The 16,782-nt window shown below is 47.1% G+C and overlaps 2 long non-coding RNA genes across 2 annotated transcripts; both read left to right on the top strand.

The window, feature by feature from the left end:
* Window positions 1-476: 476 nt before the first annotated feature.
* On the top strand, window positions 477-2,379 carry LOC129476780 (uncharacterized). Its single transcript, XR_008655075.2, has 3 exons — window positions 477-645; window positions 1,204-1,300; window positions 2,267-2,379. It is a non-coding gene; the product is annotated as an uncharacterized lncRNA (long non-coding RNA).
* Window positions 2,380-4,559: 2,180 nt separating this feature from the next.
* Window positions 4,560-16,098, top strand: LOC129476779 (uncharacterized). Its single transcript, XR_008655074.2, has 4 exons — window positions 4,560-4,871; window positions 12,966-13,127; window positions 13,273-13,402; window positions 15,932-16,098. It is a non-coding gene; the product is annotated as an uncharacterized lncRNA (long non-coding RNA).
* The last annotated feature ends 684 nt before the right edge of the window (window positions 16,099-16,782 follow it).

Consider the following 16,782-nt stretch of genomic DNA (forward strand, 5'->3'; position numbering starts at 1 on the left):
ATGATTCTGTCACTCAAAGGCACCCTCAACAACATGCCAGCCTATATTCCAATCCCCATGGGACCCAATTCTTGCACACAGCCTATTCCAGGAAAGGAATCAGAAGAGCAGGTTCCAGCAACCACCTCACAGTCTCAAAACACCTTCTTTTCCAGTGGGATGTGACCACAGAGTCAGCTCGAAGGGGCACTGGGTTTGAGACATTTAGGGACCCACAGTAAGTTGTTGCCAGCAACCTTTATTTTTGATACCAGGCAAACTCTGCCTGTACCATTTTCCTCTGCTTTGGCAGCCTGACAGCTCTGACAGCTAGGCATCCAAGCCTGGCTCATGAATGCTCATGCCCTAGTATCAGAGCAGCAGGCCTGATTTGAGCTCTTGCTAGTGTCACAATTAATGTCACTGTTGCCTGGGGACAAGTCCCAGTGGCTTTGCAGAGAAGGAGACCTCCATGGTGGTACATCAGGACTGTACTCTCATCTCTCTTCTCTGTGGGATCCAAGAGACAGTCCCGTGATCCTAAGAGAGGGCAGACATGAACCAGCCTGAAGAAACATCAAATGGAGCTCCAGGAATAAACCACAAAATTTCTGAGAAGCTAAAATCATCAATGGGATTCCTCAGGCTTGTGTAGACATTGTGGGGGTGAGTTTTTTTGAAACGTGTGTCACTGTGATTTCTAGGTACAACCCCCCTGTTTTCCCCAAGGTTGCTCTCTCCCAGGTGAGACTTCTTGAAGAAACACACAGCCTTAGAAGCTGCTAGGCTGTGTGATTCTGTGAGAGTGTTGCAAGTGTTGGATGTCTGAGTGTGTGTGTGGCATTGTGTGTGTGTATGTGTGTGTGCCTGTATGTGGATCCTGCTTAAAGGAATGTGGCTAATGCACTTATGCCTTTCTCTTATTTTGAGTCTCCCAACCTTTTTGTGGCCTGTCTGTGTGGTTCTGCTCAGGTTGAGGGGCTCCGTGTCCTTCATTTCTCGGTGGATCATGAATCCGCAGTGAATTGGGAGGCAGGCTGATAAAGGCCAGTGTTCAAATCTCCTCCACCTTCAAAAAAACCATTCTTCTAGAAAGAAGAGGGAGCACACCACACCAAAAAACAGACATCTCCTTGTGTTTCATTGTCCCGTAGCCAAGGCAGGGTGAGACACTGGCAGTCTTGTCTGCAGGGTACTTGAATTTACCTTGAATTCTGTTCCCAGTTGAGCAGGTGCTTTACGTCGTGAGTGGGCACTACTTCGTCATCTTGGCATTTCATCCTGGGACATTGAGTGTGAGCAGCAAATAAGTCACAGAAAGGTGAGGTTACTATCTGGTGAGGAGTGAATGGGATCCCCCAATTTAACCTGCAAAAATAATGAACACGGATAACACATAAGATGCTTCCAAATTTATCCCTGCATTATCTTAATTATACAAGCAGTCAACAAGATGACCGGGTGTTCAGGTGGGAGTACTCCAACATGCCAGGAACATTTGAAGTGCCTATTGGGGCCAACCTGGCAAACTTCCAATTTGAAAGATTTCATACCCGAAGCCGAATGGGATTGGAATGGATTGATGCTGGTTGGGATTTGGACTCCACATTTACCTCTTTCCCTGACTCCCATGGTCCTCCTCTTCCACACCAAAGATTTTCCATTTCATGGATAACAACCCTCATGGGATTTCATTGAATAAGCATTTTCTTCTGAACACTGTCAAGTTTTAATGACTGGGCAGCTTTTATATTTTTTAATGCATAAATTACAGTTACAGCTCCCAACAAGGAAACTCTTGTTTCTCTGACTTCTTTTGGAAGGCTACATGATTCCTGTAAGATGAGAAGCAGGCAGCTGTGTCTGGCTTTTGCCTGGTATTCTAGCCTTTGTTTCATTTCACCTGCACAGCCTTCTTAATGTGGATGGGCTCTTTCATTGGCATGTTGCTGTATGGGACTTCTTTTCACCACAGATTATTTAGCTGCCAGGGATTTCAAAGAGCAAAAGAGACTTAAGGTAGGCTGGCTGCACTCCAGGTTGTGGGTCATTGTCTTGTGGAAGCTGAGGTTGTTTGCACTTTGCTTAAAGTCTGTCACCCAAGCCTGCCTCACAAATGGGCATGCACTAGTCTCAGGGTACCAGGCCTGAGTGTGATCTCTGGCTAGTATCACAGTGAATGTCACTGTTGCCTAGCAACAAGTCTCTGCAGCTTGGAGGAGAAGGAAACCTCCATGGAGAAGCATCAGCAGTGGACTCTTACCTGTCTTCTCTGTGGGATTCACAGGATAGTCCCAGGATCCTAGGAGAAGGTAGACATGACCCACCCTGAAGAAACATCAAGCAGAGCCCCAGGAATAAACCACAAAATCCCTAAGTATCCAAAAGGATCTGCTGGATTCTTCAGGCCTCCGTAGACATTGTATGGGTGAGTCTTTTTGAAAGTTGCCTCAATGTTATTTCTAGGTATAGCCTGCCTCTCTTCCACGGGGTGTCTCTCTTTCAGGTGAGGCTTCCTGCAGAAGCACGCACCCTCAGGAGCTACCAGGCTTTGTGGTCCTTTGGAAGCGTTGTGAGTGTTGGATGTCTGTGTGTCTAAGTGGCACTGTGTGTGTGTGTGTGTGTGTGCCTGTAAGTGGAATCTGCTTAAAGGAATGTGGTAAACGTAATTCAGTGCTTGATTTTTTTGTCTGCCAATCTTTTGTTGGCCTGTCTGTGTGGATTTGCCTCCACTGCAGGGCCCCATCTTCTTTATTTTTCTGTGGATCTTGATTCCACAGCAAATTGGCAGGCTGGCTGAGACCTGCCAGTGTCCAAATCACCTCCCTCTGGAAAAAGAAATTCAGTCCTCTAGAAAGAAAATAAGCACACCACACCAAAAGACAGACGTCTCCCAGTGTTTCATTGTCCTTCAGCCAATACAGGTAGAGACACAAGAAGTCCTATCTGCAGAGCTCCTTGAATTTACCTCAAATTTGGTTCACAGTTGAGCAGATGCTTACAGTCATGAGGGGGCACTCCACTATCATTTTAGGATTTTATCCTGGAACATGGAATGTGAGCAGCAATAAGGCAAAATAGGTGTGAGGATACTATCTTGTGAGAGTTGGATGGGGTCCCACAAGTTCACCCACAAAATAAAAATGAAGACTGATGACACAGAAGGTGATTCCAACTCCATCCCCACCTTCTCTGAGTTGCACAAGCAGTCTACAACATGCCCCAGTGTTCAGGCAGAAGTACTCCAATGTGTATGGAATATTTGGAGTGCAAACTGGGGCCATCCTGGCGAACTCCTGATATGAGCTCTTTCATAACAGGAGCCAAACAGGAGTAGAAAGGATTGACGCTGGCTAGGATGTGGCCTTCACACTTGCATCTTCTTTTGCTAACTTCCATGTTCTTCATCAGCCTAAGATTTCCTAGGTCTGGCTCAAGGACTTCCACACTAAACCTTTCCCAGTTCACGGAGAACAACTCTCATGAAAATCCATTGCATGAATGTTTCCTTCTAAACACTGTTATGTTTTAAAGACTGGGCAGCTTTGATACTTTCAAACAGCAAAGTACTGTTACAGCCACCAAAAGGAAGCTCTTGTTATTTCACTTCTATCAAAGGGGTGCATGATTCTTGTAGGATGAGAAGCATGCCGCCATGTCTGGCTTTTTCCTGGTAATCCAGCCTGTTTCATTTCCCCTACAGAGCCTTTTCATTGTGGTTGGGCTCTTTCATTGGGCTGTTGATGGATGGGACTGCCTCTTGCTACAGATTATTTAGCTGCCAGGAATTTCAGAGAGCAAAAAAGATGTCAGAGAGGCTGGCTGTGCTCCAGGTTGTGGATCATTGTCTCATTGCCAGAGCTGAGACTGCTTGCACTTTGCTGGATGCTTTTGGGTCCTCTGACAGGAATCATTGAACAATGCTTGGACTCCAGCATAACACAGCTCATTCCCTAAGGTGAGCCTTGATTTTTCTTTGTTTTCATGGGCAATCCACAGTGCCCCTCACAGCACTACTGGACACCCATTTCAGGCATGTCACCACAAATGATGGCCTCTGAGACACTGTCTCAATTGCATCTGCACTGCTGAGAGGCCAGTCAGGAGGTATGAGAACACTGCTATACCTTGGACTTGACTTTGTCGCGGTTCCTGCCTTTCCCAGGGACCCCTGGTGAGGCCCAGGATGAAGGATGGTAGTTGAGGTCTGGAGTCCAGCCATCTTTCATTGACATCCTTCTCTGGGGTCTCAGGTATGATTTTATCAGTAAAAGATTTCTCAACAACACACTAGACTAAATTCCAGTCCCTATGGGATCCAATTCTTGCACACAGCTTCTTTCAGGAATGGAGTCAGAAGAGCAATTTCCAGCAACTACCTTATAGTCTCAAAATGCCTCCTCTTCCATCAGGACCTGACCATGGAATTGGCCCAAAAGGGTCCTAGGGTCAAGACTTTTTAGGTCCTGTAGTGGGTTTTCAGAGGCAGCCTTTTTCCAGGTACCAGGCCAACTCTCCCTCTACCCTTTTCCTCTGCTTAGGCAGACTGACAGCTCTGACAGCTGGGTGACACAGCCTGCCTCATAAATGTGCATGCACTAGCCTCATGGCATCAGGCCTGATTGTGTGCTCTGGCTAGCATCACAATGAATGTCAACATTGCCTAACGACAAGTCCCTGAAGCTTGGAGGAGATCTTCCTGGAGTTGGATCAGCAGTGGACTCTAGCCTGTCTTCTTTGTGGAATCCACGAGATAGTCCCATGATCCTAGGAGAGGCAGATATGAGCCAGCCAGAAAAAACGTCAAGCACAGCCCCAGGAATAAACTGTGAAACCCTTGAAGATGCAAAATGATCCGCAGGATTCTTCAGACCTGCCTAGATGTTGTATGGGTGAGTCTTTTTGTATTGGTGAATCTTGTCGATACTTGCCCCACTGTGGTTTCTAGGTACAGCCCACCTGTGTTCCTCGGGATTGCTGTCTCCCGGGTGGAAATTTCTGCACAACCACATAGCCTAAGGAGCTGATGGGCTGTGTGTTTTGTGGGAATGTTGCGAGTTTTGGATGTCTGTGTGTGTGTATTGCATTGTGTGTTTGGGTTTATGTGTGTGTGCCCCTGGAAGTGGAGTCTGCTTAAAGGAGTGTGGCTAATGCACTTTAGCGCTTTTTTTTTTGAGTCTCTCAACTTTTGGTGGCCTGCCTGTGTGGCTCTGCTTGGGGTGAAGGGAACCATATTCTTTATTTTTCTGTGGATCATGAATCTGCAGTGAATTCGGAGGTGTGCCAAGATCTGCAGGCATCCACGTCACCTCATCCTATGAAAAAGTCTCTCCTAGAATGAAGAGGAGAACACCACACCAAAAAACAGATATCTCTCAGTGTGTCATTGTCCTTCAGCCAACACAAGTAGAGACACTAGCAGTCCTGTCTGTAGGACCCTTGAATTTACCTCCAATTTGTTCCCAGTTGAGCAGGTGCTTCATGTCATGAGGGGGCACTCCTCCATCATCTTAGGGTTTTATTCTGAGCCATAGAGTGTGAGCAGCAGTAAGGTCAGACAGGTGTGAGGATACAATCTGACGAAGGGTGGATGGGGTCCTGCAACTTCACCTGCAAAAAAATAAAAAATAAAAATTAAGATAGATGACACAGAATGTGCTTCTAACTCCATCCCCGCATTCCTTAACTGCCCAAGCAGTCCACACCATGGTCCAATGTTCCACTGAAAATACTCCAACGTGCAAGGAATATTTGGAGTGCAAATTGGGGCCATCCTGACAAACTCCTGATATGAGAGCTTTCATACACGGAGCCAAATGGGAGTGGAATGGATTCATGCTGCATGGGAGGTGGCCTCCACACTTGCCTCTTCTTTTCCTGACTTCCATGTTGCTCATTGGCCTATGGCATCCTGAGACTGGCTCAACGACTTCTTCCCTAAACGTTTTTCAGTTCACATAGAACAACCTTTATGGGAATGTATTGTGAGAGTGTTTCCTTTTAAACACTGTCACACTTTAATGACTGGGCAGTGTTGATACTTTTAAATCAGTAAATTCCCTTAACAGCCACCACCAAGAAACCTCTTGTTCTTCCACTTTTATTAAAGGATTGCATGCTTCCTGTAGGATGAAAAAGCAGGCAGCTATGTCTGGCTTTTGTCTGGTAATCTAACCTTTGTTTCATTTCATCTGCACTGCCTTCTCATTGTGGAGGGGCTCTTTCAATGGACTATTGCCGGATGGGACTGAGTCTTGACAGACTATTTAGCTGCCAGAGATTTTAGATGCAAAAGGGACTTTGGGTAGGCTGGCTTCACTATATGATGTTATTCATTATCTTGTTGTGGGGGCTTAGGTTTGCACTTTGCAAGAGGCTTTGTGTCTTCTGACAGGAATCGTTCAACAATACTTGGACTCTCACAAAAGGCAGCTTGTTCTCTCAGGTGAGATTTGATTTTTCTTTGCTTTTATGTTGAATGCACAGTGCCCCTCAACAGTACTACTGTACACACTTTCCAAGCTTCCCATCTCCACAGACAGCATCAATGACACTGATTCAACCTCATCTGCACCCTTGAGAGGCTGGTCCAAGGTGTGGGAACACTGCTTCACTTGGACTTGCCTTTGTCATGGTTCTTGCCTTTCCCACAGAACCCATGTAAGGCCCAGGATGAAGGGAGGCTGTGAGTTCAGCAGCCCGACCATCTTTTGCTGATACCCTCCTCTGGGGTCTCACTTATGATTCTATCACCCAAAGAATGCTCAACAACACACCCGACTGTATTCCAATCCCCATTTGACCCAATTTTTCTCACAGCCTCTTTCAGGAATGGATTCAGAAAAGCAGTTTCAAGCAACCATCTCACAGTCTGAAAAACTCTCCTTCTCCAGCTGCACTCAATCACATAGAGGAGGGCCAGAAGGGGCCCTGAGATCAAGACTTTCAGGGCCCTTCGGTGGGTTTTCTTAGGCAGGCTTTCTTTGGCCAGCTCTGCCTCTACCATTTTCCTCTGCTCAGGCAGGCTGAAAGCTCTGACCACTGGGCCCCTGAGCCTGCATCACGAATGTGAAAGCACTAGTATTAGGGCACCAGGCCTAATTGTGAGCACTGGTTAGTGTCACAATGAATGTCACAGTTGCCTATTGACAAGTCCATGTAGAATGGAGGTGAAGGAGACCTCTGTGGAGGTGAGTCAGCAGTGGACTGTCTTCTCTGTGAAATCCACAGGATTGTCCCACGATCTTAGGAGAGGGCAGACATGAGCCAGTCTGAAGAAATGACAAGCAGAGCCCCAGGTATAAACCACAAAATCCCTAAGTAATCAAAATTCTGCAGGATTTTTCAGGCCTTTCTAGACTTTTTAGGAGTTACTCTTTTTGAAACTTTCTTCTCAGTAGTTCCTAGGTTCAACCGGCCTGTGTTCCCTGGGATTGATCTCTTCCAGGTGAAGCCTCCTGCAGAACCTTGCAGCCTCAGGAGCTGCTGGGCTCTGTGTTTCTGTGGGAATGTTGTCACTGTTGGATGTCTGCCTGTGTGGGAGGCATTGTGTGTGTGTTTGTCTGTAAGTGTAACCTGCTTAAAGAAATGTGGCTAACGCACTTCAGCATTTCATTTTTTTTTAGTCTGCCGACCTTTTTGTGGCCTGTGTAGCTCTGCTTGGGCTGCAGAGCTCCGTGTTTTTTTATTTTCCTGTGGATAATGAATCCACAATGAATTGGGAGGTGGGCCAAGACCTGCTGGCATCCAAGTTACCTCTCCCTGAAAAAAAAAAAAATCTACCATATGTTTCATTTCATCGGCATATCGTTTCTCATTGTGGGGTGGGTCTTTCATTTGGCTGTTACTGGATGTGGCTGCCTCTCGCCACAGATTTTTTGGCTGCCAGAAATTTCTGGGAGCAAAAGGGTCTTTGGGTAGGCTGGCTGCACTCCATATTGTGGGTCACTCCATAATGGGGGGCCCACAGTGTCACTCAACAGCACTACTGGACACCATTTTCAGGCTTTCAATCACCACAGATGGTCTCTGACACACTATTTCAACTTCATCATCACCTGTGAGAGGTCAGTTTTGAGGTGTAGAACAACATTTCACCTTGGACTTGCATTTGTCATGGTGTCTGCCTTTCCCAGAGAGCCCTTGAGAGGCCCAGGATGAAGGGGGGCAGTGAGGTCAAGGGCTTGTCCATACTTGGCTTACACCCACCTCTGGAGTCTCAGGTATGATTCCTACATCCAAAGACCCCACAACTCAACAAACTATATGCCAGTTTCCATGGGACTCGACTCCCACATGCAGCCTCTTTCAGGAATGGAGTCAGAACAACCACTTCACAGTCTCAAAACAATTCTTCCTCCAGAGGTACCAGACGATGAAGATGGCCCGAAGGGGCCCTGAGTTAGAAAGTTTTAGGGCCCCATGGTGAGTTATTGCAGACAGCTTTTTTCCTGATACCAAGCTGGCTCTGCCTGTACCATTTTCCTCTGCTTAGGCAGGATGACATATCTGACAGCCATGCGGGAGCTACGTTGCAAATGTGCATGCGCTAGCCTCAGGGCACCAGGCCTGAGCTGTGAGCTCTGGCTAGTGTCACAATGAATAACCCCCTGGCTTAGCGACAAGTGCCTGTGTCTTGGTAGAGAAGGAGACCTCCATGGAGGTGTGTCAGCAGTAGACTTTCACCTGTCTTCTCTGTGGTATTCTTGGGGTAGTCCCATAATCCTAGGAGAGGGCAGATGTGAGCCAGCCTGAAGACACATCAATCAGAGCTTGATGAATAAACCAGGAAATCCCTAAGGATTCAAAAGGATCTGCAGGTTGCTCCAGGTGTGCCTTGATGTTGTAGGGGTGAGTCTTTTTGAAAATTGCCCCACTGTGATTTCTAGGTACAGTCCGCCTTTGTTCCCCAGGGTTGCTCTCTCCCAAGTGGGGCTTCCTGCAGAACCACGCAGCCTCAAAAGTTACCGTGTGTGTGTGTGTGTGTGTTTCTGAGGAAGCATTGTGAGTCCGGGATGTCTGCGTGTTTGTGTAGCTTTGTGTGTTTTGCCTGTAATTATAGTCGGCTTAAAGGTATGTGGCTAACACACTGCAGACCTCTTTTGTTGTTGTTGTTGTTGTTTTTTTGAGTCTCAACGTTTTGGTGGCCTGTCCCTGCTGCTTTTCTTGGGCTCCGTGTTTTTTTATTGTTCTGTGGATCATTAATCTGCAGTGAATTGAGAGGCTGGCTGGGACCTGCCAGGGTCCAAATCACCTTCCCCTGCAAAAAACTCCACTTTTCAAGAAAGAAGAGGAGCATATCACACCCAAGAACAGACATCAGCCAGTTTTTCATTGTCCTGTGGCCAACCCAGGGAGAGACACTTTCAGTCTTTTCCACACAGCAGTGTGGATTTACCTTAAATTCGGTTCTCAGCTGAGCAGGTGCTAAACGTCATGAGGGGCCACTCCTCTATCATCTTGTGATTTCATTATGGAACACAGAGTGTGAGCAGCAATAAGGACAGATGGGGTGAGGATACAATCTGGTGAGGGGTCCATGGGGTCCAGCACATTCACCTGCAAAAAAGTTGAAGAGAGATAATGCAGAAGGTGCTTCCAGCTGCATCCCCACATTCCCTTAATTGGACCAGCAGTCCACATGATCATCCAATGTTCAGGTGGGAGTACTGCAACGTGCAGGGAATATTTGGAGTGCCAACTGGGGCCAACCTGGCACACTCCCAATTTGAGGACTTGAATACCCAGAGCCAAATGGGATGTTAGGTGGGATTTGGCCTCCATACTTGCCTCTTCTTTTCTGACTTCAGTGTTCCTCATTGGCCCAGGGTTTCCTGGGTCTGGCTCAATGTCTTCCACACTGAACAATTCCCAGTTCACAGAGGATGACCCTCATGGGAATCCATTGCCTGAATGTTTCCTTCTAAACACTGTCACATTTTAATGACAGGGCATGTGTGATACTTTTAAAACCATAAATTCCCATTGCAGCCACCAGCAAGGAAACTGTTGTTCTATCACTTCTATCAGAGGGCTGCACCATTCCTCTGGAATGAGAAGCAGGCAGTTATTTCTAGCTTTTGCCTGGTAACCTAGGTTCTATTTTATTCATCTGCATGCCCTTTCTCATTGTGGGGGGTGTCTTTTATTGGGCTGTTTCTGGATAGGACTGCCTCTTGCCACAGATCTTTTGGCTGCCAGGGATTTCAGGGAGCAAAAGAGACTTCAAGTAGCCTAGCTGCACTCCGGCTTGTGGGTCATCATCTCTTTGTTGCAGCTGAGGCTGTTTGCAATTTTCAGGAGGCTTTTGGGTCCTGTGACAGGAATCTTTGAGTGTTGCTTGGACTCCAGCAAAAGTCACCTCATTCTCTCAGGTGAGCCTTGAATTTTCTTTGCTTTCAATGTGGGTCCATGGTGCCCCTTCAATAGCACTACTGGAAACTCTTTTTAGGCTTGCAAATATCACACTTGGCCTCTGAGAGACTATCTCAACTTTATCTGAACCCAGTAAAGGTCAGTTCAAGGTGTGAGACCACTGCTCTATCTTAGACTTGCTTTTTTCATGATTCGTGCCTTTGCTAGGGAGCCCCTGTGAGGCCCAGTGTGATGGGAGGCAGTGAGGCCAAGGGTCTGGCCATCATTCACTGACACCTGCCTCTGGTTTATCAGGTATGACTGCACCACCCAAAGACCCCTTAATAACTCACCAGACTATATTCTAATTTCCATGGGACCTGAATCTTGCACACAGCCTCTTTTGGGAATGGAGTCAGAGGAGCAGCTTCCAGTGACCACCGCACGTCCAAAAACGCCTCCTTCTCTGGTGGGACCCAGCCACGGAGAGGACCCAAAGGGGCTCTACTGTCAAAATTGTATGGTCTTGCTCTGGGTTATTTCAGACAGCCATTTTTTCTGATACCAGGCCAGCTTTGCCTGTACTATTTTCCTCTTCTTAGGCAAGCTGACAGGTCTGGCAGCCTAGCGCCTGTGCCTGTCTGGCGGATGTGCATGTGCTACTCTCAGGTCACCAGGCCTGAGCTGTGCATTCTGACTAGCATCACAATGAAGATCATCATTGCCTAGGGAAAAGGCCCTGCAGCTTTGTGGAAAATGAAACCTCCATTGAGGTGCATCAGTAGTGAGCTCTCACCTCTCCTCTGTGGGAGCCCCAGGATAGTACCATGAGCCCAGCAGAGGGCAGAGTAGAGCCACTCTGAAGGCACATCAAGCACAGCCCAAGAATAAACTGCAAAATCCCTAAAAATCATAAAGGATCTGCAGGATGCCTCTGGCCTCCCACATGTTTTAAGGGTGAGTCTTTTTGAAACTTGTTCCGCTGTAATTTCTAGGTACAACCCACCTGTACCTCCACTCAAGCAATGGATTTCCATAAGGGTCATTCTCCATGACCTAAGAAACTTTTAGTGTGGAAGACATGGAGGCAGACCCAGGAAATCCTAGGCCAATGAGGAACTTGGAAGTCAAGAAAAGAAGAGGCAGCTGTGGAGGCTACATGTCTTCCAGCATTAATCAATTCCACTGCCGTTGGGTGCAGGGTATGAAAACCCCCAAATCAGCAGTTTGCCAACTTGACCTTAATTTGCACTCCAAATATTCCTCTTCGGTTGGGGTTCTGCCATCAGAATACAGAGCCATGGTGTGCACTGCTTGGGCGATTGACGGATTGTGGGGATGGAGTTGGAAGCACCTTCTGTGTCATCTGTCTTTATTTTTTATTTTTTTTTGCATTTGTAGTTGGGGAACCACACTGATCCCTCACGAGATTGTATTCTCACCTGTATCTTATCCTATTGCTGCTCACATTGTATGTCCCAGGATGAAATCCCAGCACGATAGAGGAGTGCCACCTCATGACATGAAGCACCTGCCAGGCTACCTACTGAATTTGAGGCAAATACAAGGAGCCCTGCGGAAGGACTGCTAGTGACTCTCCCTGAGTTGGCCTCAGAAAAATGAAACACTGAAAGATGTCTGTTTTTTGGTGTGGTGTGCTCCTCTTCTGTCTGGAAGTGTGGCTTTTTTTTTTGCCAAGGGAGGTTATTTGGATGCCAGCGGGTCTTGGCCCACCTCCCAATTCACTGTGGATCATAGTCCACAGAAAAACAAAAAACATAGAGCCCCACAGCCCAGGCAGAGCCACACAGACAGACCACCAGAACATTGGCAACTTAAAAAAAAAAAAAAAGAGCTGAGTGTGTTAACCACACTCCTTTAAGTAGATCCACTTAAGACACACACACACACAAATGCCACACACACACACGCAGACATCCAACACTCGCAACAATTTCAAACAAACACACAGCCCCTAAGGCTGTGTGGTTATGCAGGAAACCCCACCAGGGAGACATCAACCTCAGGGAACACAGGCGCTCTGTAACTGGAAATTACAGTGAGGCAAGTTTGAAAAGGACACTCCTACAACATCTAGGCAGCCATAAGGAATCCTGCAGATCCCTTTGGAATGTTAGGAATTTTGCAGCTTCTTCTTAGAGCTCTGCTTGAGGTTTCTTCAGGCTGGCTCACATCTGCTCTCTCCTAGGATCATGGGACTATCCCGTGAATCCCACAGAGAAGACAGGCAAGACTCCAATGCTGACACAGCTCCACGGAGGTTTTCTTCTCCACCAAGCCACAGGAACTTGTTGCTAGGCAATGATGACATTCACTGTGACACTAGCCAGAGCTTACAATCAGACCTGGTGCCCTGAGACTTGCACATGCACATTGGTGGGGCAGGATTGGGTGCCAGGCTGTCAGAGCAGTTAGCCTGCCTAAGCAGATGAAAATGGTATAGGCAGAGCCGGCCTAGTATCTGAGCAAGTTTGCACTCCAAATGCCTCCTGCATGTTGGAGTACTCCCACCTGAACACCGGGCCATGGTGTGGATTGCTTGTTCAATTAAGGGAATGTGGGTATGCAGTTGGAAGCACCTTGTGTGTCATCTGTCTTCAATTTTTTTGCAGGTGAATGTGCAGGACCCCATCCACACCTTACCAGATTGTATCCTCACCGCTATCTGACGTTATTGTTGCTCACACCCTATGTCCCAGAATGAAATACCAAAATGATGAAGGATTGCTCCCTCATGACCTGAAGCACTTGCTTACCTGGGAACTGAATTTGAGGTAAATTCAAGACGCACTGAAAACAAAACTGCTAGTGCCTCTCCCTGTCTTGTCCGCAGGACAATGAAACACAAGGAGATGTCTGTTCTTGGGTGTGATGTGTTCCTCTTCTTTGTAGAAGGTGGATTTTTTTTTTTTTTTGCAGGGGGAAGATATTTGGTCCCTGGAGGGTATTGGCCAGACTCCTAATTCACTGCAGACTCAAGATCCACAGAAAAATAAAGAACACGGTGCCCCACAGCCCAAGCAGAGCCACAAAGAGAGGCCACCAAAAGGTTTGGGGACTGAAAAAAAAAAAAGAGCTGCAGTGCATTAGCCACATTCCTATTTGCAGACTCCACTTACAAGCATACACACACACACACACAAACACACAAATCCACACCCACATGGAGATATCCAACACTAGCAACGCTCCTACAGAAACAAACAGCCCGGCAGCTCATAAGGCTGCAGGGTTCTGCAGGAAGCCCCACCTGGGAGAGAGCAACCCCAGGGAACACCGACAGACTGAACCTAGAAATCAGTGGGATAAGCCTCTTTTTTATTTTTTTTCTTTTATTATTATTATACTTTAAGTTTTAGGGTACATGTGCACAATGTGCAAGTTTGTTACATATGTATACATGTGCCATGCTGTTGTGCTGCACCCATTAACTCATCATTTAGCATTACGTATATCTCCTAATGCTATCCCTCTCCCGTCCTCCATCCCCCATCCCACAACCAAAGACTAAGCCCTACAATGTCTAGGCAGGCCCGAGGCATTTTGCACATACTTTGGAATCCTTAGGGATGTTGCAGTTTATTGCTGGGGCTCTGCTTGTTGTTTCCTCAGTCTGGCTTATGTCTGCCCTCTCCTGTGATCATGAGACTATCCTGTGGATCCCACAGAGAAGACAGGCTAGACTCCTTTGCCTACACACCTCCACGGAGGTCTCCTTTTCTGCCAAGCCACAGGGACTTGTGGCTAGGAAACAGTAGCATTCATCGTGAGGACAGCCAAAGCCCACAGCTCAGGCCTGGTTCCCTGAGACTAGTGCATGTGTATTTGTGAGGCAGGCTCTGGCACCTGGGTATCAGAGGAGCTATCAGCCTGCCTAATAAGATGAAAATGGTACAGGCAGAAAAGGCTTGATATTGGGAAAAAGCCTGCCTGTGACAATCTACTGCCGGATTATAAAATTTAGACCTGAGGGACCTTTTCGGTGGTCTGCATAGTCAGTTCCCTCTGGGGGAGGAGATTATTTCAAGACAGTGAGGTGGTGGCTGAAAACTACTCTTCTGACTCCATTCCTGAAAGAAGCTTTGGGCCAGAATCTGCCCCATGGGGTTTGCAATATAATCTGGTGAGTTGCTGAGGGGTCTTTGGATAGTAGAATCATGCCTGAGACCCAAGAGGCAAGTGTCAGAGAAAGATGGCCAGGTGCTTGATCTCACTGCCTCCCATCATCTTGGACCTTGCAGGGGCTCTCTGAGAAATACAGGAGCCACAGCAAAAGCAAATCCAAGGTGAAGCAGTGTTCTCACATCTAGAACTGGTCTCACACGGCTGCAGATGAGGTTGAGACAGTGTCTCAAAGGCCGTTTGTGTCCACTACAAGCCTGAAAAGGGTGTACAGTGGTGCTGTTGAGGGCCACTGTGGACACTCCATGAGAGCAAAGAAAAATCAAGGCTTGTCTGAGAAAATGAGGTGACTTGTGCTGGAGTCCAAGCAATGTTCAAAGATTACTGTTAGATGATGCAAAATTCTCCTGCAAAGTGCAAACAACCTCAGCCCCCACAACAAGAACACAAGCCACAATCTGGAGCACGACTAGCTTACCCAAAATTTCTGTTAACCCCTGAAATATCTGCAGCCAAAAGATCTGTGGTGAGAGGCAGTCCCATCCAGCAACAACCCAATGAATGACCCCCTCCACAATGAGAAAGGAGGCCCAGATGAAATGAAACAGAACCTAGATTACCTGTCAGAAGGCAGATATGACTGCCTGCTACTCATCCCACAGGCTGCAACCGATAGAAGTGGGAGAACAAGAGTTTCCTGCTGATGCCTGTAATGGGTGTTTTCTGTATTAAAAGTATATTAGCTGTCCAGTTATTAAAATGTGACAGTGTTTACAAGGAAACACTCAAGCAATGGATTCCCATCAGGGTCGTCCTGCATGATCTGGGAAATGTTTAGTGTGGAAGACGTTGAGCCAGACCCAGGAAACCATAGGTCAACAGGGAACACAGAAGTCATGAAAAAAAGAGGTAAGTGTTGAGGCCACATACCACCCAGCACAAATCCACTCAACTCCCATTTGGCTCTGGGTATGAAAGATCTCAAATATGGAGTTTTCCAATATGGCCCCATTTTGCACTCCAAATGTTCCCCGCATGTTGGAGTACTCTCACCTGAACACTGGGGCACGGTGTGGACTGCTTGGGCAGCTAAGAAAATGTGGGCATGAAGTTGGAAGTACTTTCTGTGTCATCTCTGTTCACCTTTTTGCAAATGAACATGCCGGATGCCATCCACCCCTCACCAGATTGTATCCTCACCCCTATCTGACTTTACTCCTGCTCACACTCTGTCCCAGAATGAAATCCCAAGACAATGGGGGAGTGCCCCCTCATGACATGAAGCTCCTACTTGGCTGAGAACCAAATTTGACATAAATTCAAGGGGCCTTGTGGACAGGATTGCTACTGTCTCTCTGCAGGTTGGCTTCAGTACAAGAAAACACTAGGAGATGTCCGTTCATGGGTGTGGTGTGCTGCTCTTTCTGGAAAAGTGGCTTTTTTTTTTTTTTTGCAGGAGGAGGTTATTTGGACCCTCACAGGTCTCAGCCAGCCTTCCAATTCACTATAAATTAATGATCCACAGAAGAATAAAGAATGTTGAGCCCTACATCACAAGCAAGCCACAGAGATAGACCATCAGAAGCTTGGGAGAATCAAAAAATAAAAAAAAGAAGAGCTGCAGTGCATTAGTCACATTTTTTTAAGCAGACTCATCTTACAGGCATACACACGTGCACACACACACACACAAACCCACACACACAGGTAGACATCCAACACTTGCAATACTCCCACAGAAACACACAGCCCTTCTGAGGATGCATGGTTCTCCAGAAAGTCCCACCTGAGAGAGAGCACACTCAGGGAACACATGGGCTGTACCTAGAAATCACAGTAGGGCAAGGTTCAAAAAGACTCACCCCTACCTTATCTAGGTAGGCCTGAGACATCCTTCAGATCCTTTTGGATCTTTAGGGATTTGGCATTTTATTCCTTGGGCTGTGTTTTAAGTTTCTTCAGTCTAGCTCATATCTGACCTCTCCTAGAATCATGAGGCTATCCCTTGGATACACAGAGAAGACAGGAGGGAGCCCACTGCCAAGGCACCTCCACAGAGGTCTCCTCCATAAAGCCGCAGGGACTTGTGGCTAGGGAATGGAGGCATTTATTGTGATGCTAGGCAGAGATAACAGCTCAGACCTGGTGCCCTGAATAAGCATATGTGCATTCGCAACAGAGACTTGGGTGCCCAGCTGTCAGAGCTATCAGCCAGCCTAAGCAGAGGAAAATGGTACAGGCAGTGCCTGCCTGGTATCAGGAAAAATGCTGCCTATGAAAATCACTGTGAGAACCTGAAAACTCCTG

Source organism: Symphalangus syndactylus, chromosome Y (assembly GCF_028878055.3).
Source record: "Symphalangus syndactylus isolate Jambi chromosome Y, NHGRI_mSymSyn1-v2.1_pri, whole genome shotgun sequence".
Taxonomy (NCBI): Eukaryota; Metazoa; Chordata; class Mammalia; order Primates; family Hylobatidae; genus Symphalangus; species Symphalangus syndactylus.